Below are 10,147 nucleotides of genomic sequence, written 5' to 3' on the forward strand. Positions count from 1 at the left end.
TATGTTGGGGTGTGTGGTGGGTTTGAGAAATGGCTTATTCTGAGTGATTTCTCCTTATTTCCCCAATAGTCCTGTTGATTTAACTCAATATAGTCATACAATAAACATTTCGGTAACCAAGTTAGCATGAAGTATTCATAAACTCCTGTGGAGCTGCTCTACATCCATCATGCAATAGAGTAAAGTTTGAACACCACAGTTTTATCCTAGGTTCTTAAACATGCATATACTTTTTCAAATCCTACCCTGCTGTTATTCATAGATTCTGGGAGGCTGTCATGAAATGTAACAAAAACCCCAACCAAACAAAAAGGTATATCTATAATTTTATGGACTCTAACAGAGAAAACAAGGAAAAACTGTAGGTTGAAGTACTTAAAAATAAGTTTTGGTTAAGTGAAATTATTTCCTTTTTAGTTTTGTCCTTGGTATGCAAGCATCTAAGTAACAAATGCATAGTTGCAGACTTTCTGTATAAGCTTTGTGATGTGTTCTGTTACTGGTGTCTGTTCACATTTACGATTGTTCTCGTCATGATAGTATTCCCTGCAGGTATTCAGAATATTTAAAGAGCCACCATCTCAATCTTAACTGAGAATATAATGAACTAAAAATGGGTCTGGGATGAAAAATTTGCATAAAAGTTAAAAAAAGTATATACTTGTGCTGGTTCACAATAATTTACTCTTTCTGTTTTTAAAATACAGCAATTCTTCACCAAAGTGTAGCTTGGTGAAGTTATACTTTGGTGAAAGAGTGTTTTTCTTAACTATCTGGGGTTTTTTGTTTGTTTGTTTCCTTTGATGTAATTATTATTGGAAACCATTTTCATTTGCTTGTCTCAGAAAAATGAAACTGTGCAATGGTACAAACTAAAGTTGCTAAACAGAGAAAACTGCCAGAGAAGTGAAGTTGAATGAAGCATACTTTCCTACACCTACTATACTTGTAGGTGGAATTGCAGTGGTATGTTTGCATTTGTGTAGTGGGAAGAAATTAATAGCTTTAGAAATTTGGGAGAAGTTAGTCTCATATCTGAGAGAGCTTTATAGGCATTACTTTAAACTCATACTTCGAAGTTGGTTAATGGGATGATAGGAATAGATGTATGTCAGATAATTATCATCTCACTTTATAGTATCTCTGTTCCAAATACAACCTGAAATGTCTTCATAGTATCTTATGGAGAGATAAAGAATGTTCAAAATTATTAAATTGAAATATTTTTCTTCATTTATTACTTACTACCAAGAGTGTACCTTATGGTGTGTAACAACTGCAGAAAAAGAAGGCAGCTCTAACATGGAAACAAACTTAGTCTGAAAAATAGAAATGAAGAAGATAAAGTCCCAGCTGAAAATTGGAGAACAGCCTATTACTATTTTTTTTTAAACAGTAATTTTTCATTCCCAGTTTCTCCCATGAAAAACTCACAGCAAGAGCCAAGTGCTTTCCTATGCCTTGGGAACTGCTGTGCTTCTCAGAGCAACTTGGCTCCTTGTGAGACAAGATGTTTTCAAAGTTGCCTTGATCTGTTAATTTCAATTAATTTCAGGTGGAGAGACAAAAAGATTATGCTGACCTTCAAAAAGGAAAAAGCTCCACCTTACAGTTACTCAACTATACACCCTTCAGTGAAGGGATCATGGCAGTTTGATGTGGCCCTTGGCAGAGTGCGATTTGCTTTGAACTTAAGTAGACCCATGTTGATTCCAAACTCGTAACTTAAAGCTCTCCTGACGGGGGATACTCTAATGTTATGGGAAGTTCTGTGTCTTACTAATACATAATGTTCAAGCACAGATTGCCTGGACTAATCTTAGAGGCGGAACATCTTGACAATCACTTTAGGACTTTTGCTTCAATATGCAAGTCAGGTAACAGATCTTGGAGGTGGTTTATCTGTTGTGTGGCACTGTAGCTTTCCACAGAAATTGTTTGCTAGATCCAGAAGTCATTAGTGAATCGTTGATAGTTCATCTTGGTGTTTGCTGCTGAACTAAGATGCCAATGATAAGACTTGTCTTGCAAAACGCTCCCAGAGAAATTCTCAGAAGTATGACATCTCCCTTTGTCATAGTAAAAATAAAAAAAGCTATTTCAAGTCATCTAATGTTAGAATCTGTTACTAAAATAAAGCAGTATAGGTTGGTTGTTTTTTTTTTTTTTCCAACTATACTGTTTCAGCCCTCTTTTCTGCAATTGCTTCCTTTCTCAGAACAGTTTGGCTTTATGGCTATGATACCTAGCTGTTGTGAAATTACTCTAGGATTATTTAATACAAAGGAAATGCATTAATATTTTTAATAATATAAGTAAGTCTTCTAAATGAAAAACTGAAGTTCAGTTAAAGCTTCCTATTTTAAGTAGGAAACTGAATGTTTGGCAACTGCCTTTTATATAAACTCAAAAAATGTTGGGTTTTTTTTGTGTGTATGAGGGAAGACAAGAATTATTCATCTTAGGCACTTTGCCATCACTCTGGGTAAGTTTTGAGCTTGCTAAAATACATTAAGAATGTATATAGGCAGTTAAGACGACTTTATTTCTTTATGGCAGGCTATTTTCTTTCAATCAGTCTTGTTAGTGTACTACATAGCGCCACACACTTTGGTATTTGCCAATTATAACACATGGATAATAAAAAGAAGTGTCATTTTTATTTAGAAGTCTTTATGCATCTTTATGTATCACATACAACTAACCTGGTGTTACTACAACTCATACAATATCATGGCATATTTCTTTCCTTAGTGTAAAACAGTAGAACTTTATTACATTAATTAGGAAGGAAGATTACGGGGGGGGTGTGTGTGTGTGTGTGTGTGCGCTTTGGTTTTTACAATGCATATTTTAAGATATACTGGAAGAAAAAAAAAAAAAGATTCCATGAAAATTTTAAGATATGTTTATCCCTGATTAATAATGTTCAAAGACTGAGCTGATAGGGTCATCCAGATTTCTCCAGTACAAGGAGTCAAAGGAGAAACAGTAAAATTACTGAGAAAAAAAATGTGGCAAAATTTACGATTTTGTTTTATTTGGCTACTTCACACTTCTGTTTCAAGGAGTCACACTTGCATATACCAGGGCTAAATTTTTGTCCTGGCTTCAGCTTAACAAAATCAGATCATAAATGAGATCATACTTGGTATATCAATGTGGGCATTCTAGTTGACGTAAAATATACCATGAGAAAATGGCTCATTGGTATACAGAGCTATGTTTATTTATAATATTTATGTCTAGTCCCAAAACTTAAAAAAAATGCTGCTACTTTCTCCTTGAAAGAGCATCCCACATGGCTTAATTATTTTTTGTATTTCAATAGTCTCACTGAACAGTGGAAAAGAGTGAATGGGTGTTTTCCTCTCTGGACAGCAAGCCTCAAGTCAAGCAGGACATAGAGAATTTTTTAGCCTTTCAACGTATTTTTCAGAAAAGCACTCACTAAAATATTCAGGAGTCAATGAATCCACATGTTCTTGGTTACCCTTTTGGCTATTTTGTAGATATAGGATAAGGAACTGAAGAAATGAAGTGGCAGAAAGGCAAGGCTTAAAATATCCTGACGTAAGCTGGCCAAGGATCTTGGATAAACCTTGCAGATGAGAAACACAGACGTCACTTAGCAGTCTCACCAGCTAGTAATGTTGGTGAGAGGAGGAAAGAAAGCACAATATTAAAAGTACTGGTGGATTGAGGCAGTCTACACAGCCATGAACAAGCAGAGGTAGTTTTTGCAATGTACTGTGTGCCAGGGAAGAGGTTACCTTTCAGCAGTACTGACTGTTTTGAAGGGGTGAAAATAATTTTTGCTTTGAAAGCAAACCCATCTCCTGACTGAAGAGTTGATGATGTCCTTGCCTATCTTGACCCTGGTCCTGAGCTAAGTGCAAGGAAGATGATTCCTGTTGACTTCTGAGCATTCTGGTGCAGGTCTGCAGCTTCTTTGGTAAGAAGCAGGTACTATTGCTACAGTCTTTCCTACAGTCATCACCAGTATGCAAATTAATTTGAAAATTCTGTAATCATTATGAGATTAGTTGTATGTTACCACTGCTATTTGGATAATTACCAATCCCTGCAAAGACAATAAGTGCCAAAGTCTCTGCAGATGCTGTCTGGGGCATTCCTAGGCAGGAGAGAGAGCTTGGCGCCATTTTTATAGTTATGCCTGTTAAGATTTAATAGATGGAAAGTTTCATTAGTGAACTGTGTTGCAATTAACTTGAAGGAGGTTCCAGCCTACTATATGCAGTCCTTCCTCAGAGAAAGTTGTTTATATTTCCTTTTGGTAATAATTTATTGGCTTTTCAGCACTTGAATGTTAATGAATAGCAAGGGCCATGATTTAACAAAAAACTCCCCCAATAACACATAACATGATTTTCTCATTACTCTAGCAGAGGACTGGGTCAGTGGTATAAGTTTTTTATTCCTCAGTGAACACACCAGTTGCTGGAAGTCAAGACTGAGTTGACCCAAGGGCAAAGGATAACACAGAAATGCAAATTTAAGGGAATGTTTTCCTCCTTGGGAACATCTGTAATAAGGATTAATGGGGTAGTAACTTGGGTTTTGTTTGTCTTTTTGCTGGTCCACCCTGAGGCCAGATCCTGTGTGCTTCACACAATATTTTCATTGTGAAATAGATTAGGATTTAGGCCTTCTTCGTCTTGTGGGTGACCTGCCATGAGAGAAAAGGCACAAGATTCCCCCTGTCTTTAGACCTGCTGCAGACTGATTTTAGTGCATTTATTGGGGAATTGCTCTGTGCTGCTGCTTTTGAAAGAGAAATACATGGTCACATGAAGCTGATTCATGTTCATGGTAGCTGAAGATCATGTTCCGTGAACTTTCTGGGCCTACCTGAAAATAACTTTATCAAAGCAAGCAGCAGTTGAAAGCTTCCCTGATAAGCCCAGGTCCTGTCAGCTCCTAGCCCTTGCCGCCTGCATAAGCTGTGAGCTAGTGTTGGTGACATGTTTGAAAGATGCTTCTTCCCTTTGAGAGGATTGCAGCATGTGTTTGCTGATACTTGTAACCATGAAGTGAAAGCAAACTGCTCTGAAAAATTGTTAGCCTTGATTCAGAATCAACCTCCTTACGAATTGGTTAATAAAATTTGGCTACCCCCCAAATTAATAGACCCGCTTGAACATCCCTAGAAGTCAGGTTTCTGAGGACACTTTTGAAGACAGTGATTTCTGTGCAGTATAAATGTTCCTGCAATGCCAGTGAAATTGAGAAATGGAGATCATGTACTTAACCATGAGGTAGTGGTGACTGGAATGAATTCCTGTTGTTGGCAGTTCAGAGCATTGTAACTGGTAGTTCTGGCTTTCATTGCAGAGATAGTTCTCTGAGCAAGACGATGCGCAGCTGAGCAACAGATATTAACAAGAGCTGGAATGTTTTTGTATATCTTAGCTAATTGGGAAATCTGTGCATGATGACCACTGTATGATGTATGACTTGTTCTTGGCCTGGCGTGGTAATTTCAAAATGAAGGAACAGAAAAAAGAAAATCATTATGCAATTTTATGTTAAATTAACCTATTTGTGGACTACTAAATATTTGTCTCTGGAGAGACATCATAAGACCTAAATATTTCCACCTCAACCGTGGTAATGAAAATATTTAGTGTTTTATTGCTAGGATGCAAAATTACTGAGAATTTAAAAAATAACTAGAAGAAAACAGAAAAGTGGGAACCACACAAACAAATTTCATTCTGTTAACTGAAATTTCAGTTATTGTTTAATTTAGTGCTATTTCTCCCCCCACCCCACCCCTTTTACATATTCTTGTGAGGGGACAAAAGCAGATTCATCAAACCTTACATACTCTGTAGGAGCACAGTGACCTGTCTGAACTCTCCTGTGAGCAAGGTTTGCAGAGCTGAGGGTAGAAGTTATTGTCAGTGGATGTAGGCAGACTTGCCAAATGGTCCATGTGTGCACACTCAGCTGGACCATGTGGACTAAGGTCAGGGCTGTAATGTGGAAATTGCTGTTTCTGCTACTGATATTCCAGCCAAGTGCCTTTTCCTGAACGAGTCTCTCTCCCTGAAATGCTGCAAATGTTTAATACAACATGGATCATTTAGAGAGACCAGAGAATGGAAGGGTATAACTACCTTTTCGTCTTGCTCCAGGGACTGATTTACGAGAAGCGGAAGAGTTAGGGATGAGTGCAAGTATCCCTCGCATATCAGCTTATTGCTTTGTGAGTCCCATTAATCTAGTGGGAGGTTCTTTCTTTTCTCTTTTCCTTCTCTCACAGTGCTATGAAGTACCCTGGAATGTTTTAGGTGTGAGGTTGGTTGGTTTGTTTGGTTGTTTGGGTTTTTTTGGAAGAGACCAGGAGAAAATCTGAAAGCTCAAAAAATCCAAAACAACTTCCTGCTAGGCTTCATGCATACTTTCAGTTGTGACAGTGAAGGGGGAAGTTTTGGACATAAATGGCTAATATTTTACTTCTTCTGATGTATTTAGAGTGGAAAATAAAGAAATATTATGTAGAGGAAGCAGGTGTATACTTCAGAGACAGAGAAAGGTGTATCTTTTCAGAAAAACAAAGCGAGTTAGCTGCATTGTGATAATGCTAAGAGCAGGTCATCTGCGACAGTGTGTGCATGCCAACACATGCTGCAACCATGGTTTAATGAAGAAAGTATTAGGGTGGGTTTTTTTTTTGTTTGTTTGTTTGTTTTTAAAATTTTGGATCTCCCTATTTCATTCAATAAACATGATAGTATTAGTTAACATGAAAAAAGTTCTAGAGTCAGACTGAGTTGAAATCCACTGTGACGAAAGCAGCAGACTCTGGTCATTTTGAGCAGGATAAAGAGAAGAATCTTTTCTGGAGTGTCACAAACACAACTGATGGATCTGGAGCCACCCTGAGGCAAGAGTTAAGCTGGGGATCTCACTGTGGTAGGTTTTCTCGCTGAACATGTTTGGAACTGAGTCAATTGGGTTTTTTTAGGCCTGTAGTTCTTTTGTGGCTGCGGTTTGATGAGATAGCAGTGCATTAACCCGCAGCATAGGGGATAAACTTCCAGCCTTCTCTCTCTCCCACCTCTCCAGCAAATGTTTCATTGTATTTACAGTACTCAAAGGGTTTAAAAGGAATGTCATGCGACCTTTATTAGTTTGTCGCTACAGCAGAGATACCTCCAGCTCACTTTGATTTAGTGACATAATTTCTGGTTTAAAAGCTCTAGGCAAGGCCACACACATGCAAACAGTGACTGGTGATTTGGATAATTAGTAGTAATGGCAGAGCCCTGTCTCTTTACGTGAAAGGTAGCAATGATGTGCAATTAAAAATGAGTTGCAAAAGGTAAAATACTGTAACTATATGGAAAGCAATTGGCCAAGTTGAGTAAAGCAACCAAAAAAGAGAAGAATGAAAGAGGAATGCCCTATTTTTGAGTGTTTTTTATTTCTGTCATTATTTATTTATTTTTATTTCAATGAAATAGTTTCTAAAGGTGGAATGAGAAATAATGCTTGGCTTCTCTGGAAATAGGAATAGCTCCACTGCAAGTAAAACAGGTGTCCTGAAGCTTGTAGGATTGGTTTCTTAGAATATTTGTAAGACATTAAAGATATCTCCAGAGAAGTATAAGGTGTAATTAAGTTTTTTCTTACATTTTTTTTCAGTTCTTGCTGACTTGTGAACTGTACTTAGCCCTGCCACCTGTATTGAAGGCATTCATGAAATGCGTAGACGTGGCACTTTGCTGCAGGCCATGATGTTGTTTGCTGATAACTGGACACAATGATCTGAGGTCTTTTCCAGCCAAAACAATTCTATGATGCTATGATTTCAATCCCTGGTGAATGACTCAAGAACTGATATAGAGATCCTGTATTTCCAAATACAGTAGGTAATTATTTAAAAATACAGACTGTCTTTTTTAGTATGTAAGGCATACTCATGTTCATACTCATGGTTTTTAACCACTTTTAAATATAGAACATTAGCATTATAAAATATACTTTCTAGATTGATCAGTTTTGTGTCACTTCAAGCACTAATTAGTCAAATACTGTTATATAGATGGAATTTCCATTCAATTTTGTAAAAAAAATATTTTTAAAAAATTAGCCAACAAACGTCAGCATGACACTTCCCTTTACAGAAAAGCAAAGCAGATGTAGTGAGGTGGTGTCTTCCATTTCCAAGGTTTGCCTTTTACTTCTAGACAGAAATGTGTACCTGTTAACTTTTGAAGCTCTTATTTGTGTGAGAGGTTCCTCTCTAAGCAGTAATATACACAGCTCAAAATTGAAGAGCAAGACTGGGATGAAATCTATGTGGCGACTCTGAGCTAATACTTCCTTACCGGCCATGCATTTCTTATTTAAAAGAAAAAATCACCCTAACCCCCCAAAACATTCCTCTTCCCCAATACAACCCTGAGATGCATCTACAGATATGCAAAAATGTGCAGCTATGCACTGAGAGCGGTTCTCTTTCTGTCCTACCCAGCTGGTCAAGAAATATTTGTACCAAGTTGAATGTTAAAAGATAAAAAACAGAGGAGGAGTAACAATATCTAACAAAATTATCAAGTTTGCTTGCTTGCAGTAATCTAGCAAATCTTACAAGATGCATGATGAGGGAACCTTCTTAAGTGATGCTTTAGTTCCCAGTAAAGGCATACAATTGGTAATAATTAGTTTGAAAACTTGAGGAATAGTACCCTTTTCTAAATCATCCTCCTACAATCTCTTACGTATTGCGTGTGTACAATATGCAATGAAGTTATGGTTAAAAGTGTTTAGATTACAGACTGGCCTACATTTGTGCTGGAGCAAATGTTCAGCTTGAGGAAAACATTTCCACAGAAGTGAGGATTGATGTGTGTCTATGATTTATATAGCCTTATTTGGAAAAGAGAAGAGATTCTAATGAACTGTGTACTGAGAAACAAGAAATCCAAATAGTTCAGAAAATTTAGAAAGATTTGCCACAGAGTTGGTCAGAAATAGTTGTGACTTCTAGTTTTATTCTTCTCCATTCACTAGAACACTGAATCTTGCTGAATGTTGCCTAGCAGAATAAAATTGCAGACTGCAGCAGGACTGTTAAAGAGTGGAGTTTGAAAAAATCAAAATGTGCTTGGATATCTAAAATTTTTTATCTTGAGTGAAAAACTTGTCCAACAGTTCCTATATTGTGCAAGCTCCACATATTGGAAACATTGGAACTTTTTGATTATGATGTTGCTAATGAAACAGTTTAGTGCTGCAACAGGGCTGTGTTTTCAGGAATTACCTTCTTGTTTATGAGATGGCTATTGAGGTTGGCGGCACAGACCACCATGAAAGAACTTTCTGTAGGTCTTTGTCCATTTGAAAAAATGTATTTCAAAATTTGTATTTGAGAGCCTTGCATGGCACTTAGGATAAATGGGTCTTGTTCCATGACTTAAACACTTGGATATCACTGCTATGAAAATAGTAAATGAAGACACTTGGCTTATGAGACTGGAATAATTTGATGAATTGGCAATTTATTTTTCTGGAGCTGAACTAGCCCCTGAAACCCAAGAACCTTTTTTTTATCCTTTCCCCTTATTTTTTTCCCTTCCAGATTCTCTAATAAATGAACAAATAATATTTTTAATGAGAGATGATGTGAATCTAAGCTTGTAGTCAGAAAGACCTGTAGTATTTTTCCATGTTTCTGTGGGTGCATCTAGGCACTTTTCCCTCAGAAAGAGCACAGTTGTGATCTGTGTCAAGGAATAAGCGATGATCTGAGATTGCAGTGATTAGTTGATTTGCATCTTCAGCTGGAAGGAGATTCTAGCTAAGCAGTGGACTCAGCTACACTTGTTTTGATTTAAATAAGAAAATCTAAAAGCCTTCCCTGCACCTCTGTTTGTTTAACTTGGCTTTGCCTCTTTGATCTCATGTTAACATACCTTAATGACAGGTAATGATTGATAATGGTGTATTGTAAAGTTCAGGTAATAAACAGTGTTTTACTCATAATAACGCTGAATAATGTACTTTTTATGACCCAGTTTGATGGAAAATTTCCTTGTCAGCTCTGCCTAATTGTCCAAACAAATCCACCCATTACTTAAAGTAGTACATACCTAAACTAGACACATTAATTAGG

This window comes from Melanerpes formicivorus, unplaced genomic scaffold (assembly GCF_026170545.1).
Source record: "Melanerpes formicivorus ecotype bairdi unplaced genomic scaffold, bMelFor1.0.p_v2 SCAF_5, whole genome shotgun sequence".
Classification (NCBI taxonomy): Eukaryota; Metazoa; Chordata; class Aves; order Piciformes; family Picidae; genus Melanerpes; species Melanerpes formicivorus.